Source organism: Myotis myotis, unplaced genomic scaffold, assembly GCF_014108235.1.
Source record: "Myotis myotis isolate mMyoMyo1 unplaced genomic scaffold, mMyoMyo1.p scaffold_m19_p_9, whole genome shotgun sequence".
NCBI lineage: Eukaryota > Metazoa > Chordata > Mammalia > Chiroptera > Vespertilionidae > Myotis > Myotis myotis.
Genome location: NW_023416401.1, coordinates 69,243,411 through 69,248,286, shown reverse-complemented (window position 1 = coordinate 69,248,286; position 4,876 = coordinate 69,243,411).

Sequence of the window (4,876 nt, the reverse complement as noted above, 5' to 3'; positions counted from 1 at the left end):
CTTACAGATATTACTCCATTTCAGTCTCACAGTAGCTCATTAAGGAGCATATTATTATCTCTATAGATCAGTGGTTCTCAACCTTCTGGCCCATTAAATACAGTTCCTCATGTTGTGACCCAACCATAAAATTATTTTTGTTGCTATTTCATAACTGTAATGTTGTTACTGTTATGAATAGTAATGTAAATATCTGATAAGCAAGATGGTCTTAGGCGACCCCTGTGAAAGGGTCGTTCGACTGCCAAAGGGGTCGCGACCCACAGGTTGAGAACCGCTGCTATAGACGATGAAATTGAGACTCAGACACAATTTGTAGCTGATCTATCGCCATCCTGCTAGTAAATGGCAGAGTGAGGATTCAAATCCATGTCTGCTGAATGTAAAAACCACACTCTTAACCAATTCACCAAAGTGTTCACTTAAAGATAAGGACATGTTTAGAGGAGAGTATTTCCTTTTCAAGTTTATCTCTGCATATGCATTTCTGTAATACCTTGTTGGCGCCCCTTTTCCCATACTATGCACTTACCGCCAGCTTCTGTATGCTTTCCAGCCAACAGTTCCCACGATGATGACCCACCAATTCAATTCACTGGATTGCCCTTGAGCACTGGCATAGCCTTACCAGTACCCCTATAGCTTGTAGCTGTAAACTGATGTAGGAATCCAGACGCCCAGTGCCTTTGCCTGTGCTCTGCAGCTCCCCACGGAGTCTTCATAGGAAAGCTCACCCTTGTTTGATTTCTTTCACTTCCCTGTCTTGCTTTAACCCTTTATTCCTCTCTGTTCTCCCTGGGAGCATTTCCTCAACAAACCCCTTACTCTTGAATTCTTGGCTCAATCTCTCCTTCTGAGAGACTCTTAACTAAGTCAAGATATATAAAGGGGGGGAAAGAGGCAAATACTAATAAAACCACTTTAGTATTTTAGACTTCTGGGTCAGGTTGTATTTTTTTTTAATTGTTGTTTATTACAAAGTAATACAAGTTCACTGTAAAAAAGAAAATATGGGTAAACCAAACAATACAATAAAAATCAATTCATAATTCTAAGGCCTCCCCCCCAAATTACTATTTATGTGTGTGGCATATTTACAAATCTGAAATTACTATATATATACTATTTATAATGACTTTTAAAATGAAACTTTGACAGATTAGCTTTTTTATTTTTAAAAATGTATTGGGTGAAACTAAATAATAAAATTATATAGGGTTTAGAAAACAAGTCTATGATATATTATCTGTATATTGTATGTTCCCCATCCCAAGTCAAGTCTCCTTTCATCACCATTTATCTTTTTATGCCAGAAAAATTTCCTCTACAAAATCTCTTTATGCTTATGTAGAATTCTGGAGTATAATTTTTTAAAAATATATTTTATTGATTTTTTACAGAGAGGAAGGGAGAGAGATAGAGAGTTAGAAACATCAATGAGAGAGAAACTTCGATCAGCTGCCTCCTGCACACCCCCTACTGAGGATGTGCCCGCAACCAAGGTACATGCCCTTGACCAGAATCGAACCTGGGACCTTTCAGTCCACAGGCTGACACTCTATCCACTGAGCAAAACCAGCTAGGGCTGGAGTATAATTTTTTGAGGAGGTGGGACCAAGCCCACAGGTAATGTTGATGCTGCTGGTCTATGAACCACTTTTTGAATATCACTGATGGCCTTATAGGGCCACCGAAAAACTTTGACTTTGCTCTGGTTGGGTTTAGTATTAAACTCAGAGAAAAGAGAATTAATACGACTTGACATTATCACTTTCTCTCAGTTTATGTTTGCAAACAGCTGACGGTGACCACAGAACCCTGCTACCTAGAAAACTGGCATTTAGAAAGTACTCACTAGGGTGACAGCAGAAAGCTCTAGCCTCTGAAAATATACTGTGCAGATTCATTTTTTTGGTGTGTTCCTAAATGAAACCATGGGCAGGCATTCTCCCTCAATGTCAGGAGTCCCCTAATTAATTTAGGCAACAAAATATCTTATTCTCAGGAACTAGCTTGAAGGGGCTTCCCCCCGCCTCCCCCCGGCCAAATCTGGGACAATTTGAGGATCAAAATAAATAATGAGATCAAAGGATTATAACCCATTTAATAAAAATGGCAAGCATGAGTCTATGCTGATTTAAACACATAAATAGGGAAGAAGAGGAAGTTCTGCCCAGTGGTAGAGATTCAACCGAGAAATGCAGAATGATCAAATTAGAATATCATGTCATAGCAACCATCACTAGAACACTTATTTCAGGAAGGAATTATCCATAAATGCTAAAATTAGGTGGTGAGAGTTGTGGGACTAAGAGGAAATGTATGTAATTTCAAAGAATCTATCCATGTAAGTACAAAGGGAAAAAGAATAACTTTACAGTAGAGAAATAAGGTAGATACCACTTCAACCAAGGGATTAATTAAGGTTTACAAAGTTTACATCGCATATCAGCATCAGGTGCCTCTTATAAGATGAACTGAGAAACCCTGTGGTATTCCTACCTGAAATGCATCCCCTGAATCTATTCTTGAGCAAATATGAGACAATCAAAATTGAGGGACATTTTACAAAATAATTAGCCTGAATTCTTCTAATATTCCAATGTCATTAAAAACAAAGAAAGATGGATGGACTGTTTCAAGCTACAAGAGGCCAAAGAGATGTGAAAACTGAATGCAGCCCATGGTCTGGGATTTTCTTCTGCTCCATAGAATATTACTGGGACATATAGCAAAACCTGAATAAGGTCTGTGGATTAAATATGTAATTAATTCAAATATTGGTTTCCTAATTGACAATTGTAATATAGTTGTTTTATGGAAAAACATGCTGAAAGTTTACAGGTCTTCAACTGACAAATAGTTCAGAAAAAAAAGTTACACATACACATATGTATATGCAGAGACATAAAGAGAGAAAGTGGATGGTTAATATTTTGGTAATCTGGTTAAAGAATATGCAGGGTTTCTTTGTAAAAATCTTGCAATTTTTCTGTAAATCTGACATTAAGTTAAAATGAAAAAATAAACAGACCAAAAAAACCTCATAAAACAAACAAAATTGAGTTCTAATAGCTAATTTCCAGGCTCCATATTATAATATATATAAGCAACCCCAGTTCAAGCCTGCCTCAGGAGAAGATGGGCATGGTTAGCTTCTTTACTCACTCACCCAGCCTTCTCCTGGACTCACTAGCTGCCTTAAAGGCCTCCACGGGTGACAAATGAGGGAGGGGTTTAAAGGAAAGGGGTTTCATGTATACGGCTGGCAGAGTTGTACCCTGGAGGTGTGCCCTCTGGTAAGGCAGAGTCTAAAGTGGACTCTTGCTGTCAGTGGGCTTTTTGTGGATATTTTTGGAGGCCCTCCCCAGCACTCGTTGTACCTCTTGGTGTGGGTGAGCTAGCTTTTTACTCAGTAGTACACCTCTAGCTGTGGCCAGTTTTATGTCTCAGTTGGGCTGGGCCATAGAACCCAGACATTAGCTGTAGTGTTGCTGTGAAGGAATTATGTACATGCAACTACAATTAGTTGACTTTATGTAAAGGAGATTATCCTTAATAATCGGGGGGTAGAGGGGATCAGTTAAAAGGCCTTAAGAACAGAACTGAGGTTTCCCTGAGGAAGAAGAAATCCCACTTGGAAACTGCAGGGACATCTCTTGTCCAACAGTGTTTACCCTGTCCTTCCTGATGGCTTGTCCTACCAGCCCCCATAATCGTGTAAGTTAACTCCTTGCAATAAATCTCTTTATATCTATCTATCTATCTATCTATCTATCTATCTATCTATCTATCTATCTATCTATCTATCGTCTATCTATCATCTATCTATCCATCCAACCTACTGGTTCTATGTCTCTGGTGGAACCCTGACATAACTCATTTCTAAGTATGATCAGGCCCCAGGCCCAAAAGACATTTTTAAGGTTTTATGGTGGGTCTCTTAAGTTCACCCTTCTCTCTTGCCCCACATATACTTGCCTTAAGGAAAAATCACATATAATATCTAGTCATTCTCTATCATATATATTTTTATGACATCTGGAAATTTTGTCTAAAGTATGAGTATGAAGTATGAAGTAGTGTATGAATACAACTTGCACTACTTCTCAAGTGCTTAAGACCTTGGGGACAAATCCTCTAAGTTGGGGAAATGCTTATTTTGTCGCAGGCGAAAGATAAGAGAATGCGCTTTAAGATATTTGCTAGGGGCCTCAGAATCAGAATACCATAGATGTTGTCTTAGTTTGGGTCCTTACAGAAAGAACCTTGAAACAAGAATTGAGGTGTAAGTATTTGGGAGGTGATCTCAATAAAGACCAGAGGGGTGAAACGAAAGTGAGAAGACAGGGAAGAGAAGGGGGCCAAGGAAGGGTGTGCTATCTCACAAATCTCCACTGTAGGCATCTTGATCTTAGTCCTGCTGGGAGCTCTAGGAATCAGTGAGAACATGCACTTTAGAAGGCTCCCACCAGATGGCAACATACACTGGATCTGTTCAGTCACTTCTTGGGGGCTGCTTCCAGGAGACTCTCATGCCCACATACTTTGGCCCCTACTGTACACATTTAAGTGTCAGAGGCAGCCTTCCAGCATCTGCAATCAGGCCTGAGAATGCTACAACCCCGCAGAGGAGAAATGGGTGAAGCGCTGACAGTGTGCCACAGGTGTCAAAGTTTAGTTACCTCATACACATCACTTATGATGATGCAAACACTTCCCTTAATGGGCTAAAAACTCCCCTTCCCCAATATTAAACTGTTTTAATCAATTCCCAGAATTATATCTTTAGCAAACATAATGGTGGACATTTGGTACATTTTTTGACAATAATGTTATGTTTATAACTAAAATGCCATTTATTCCACTACAGTCT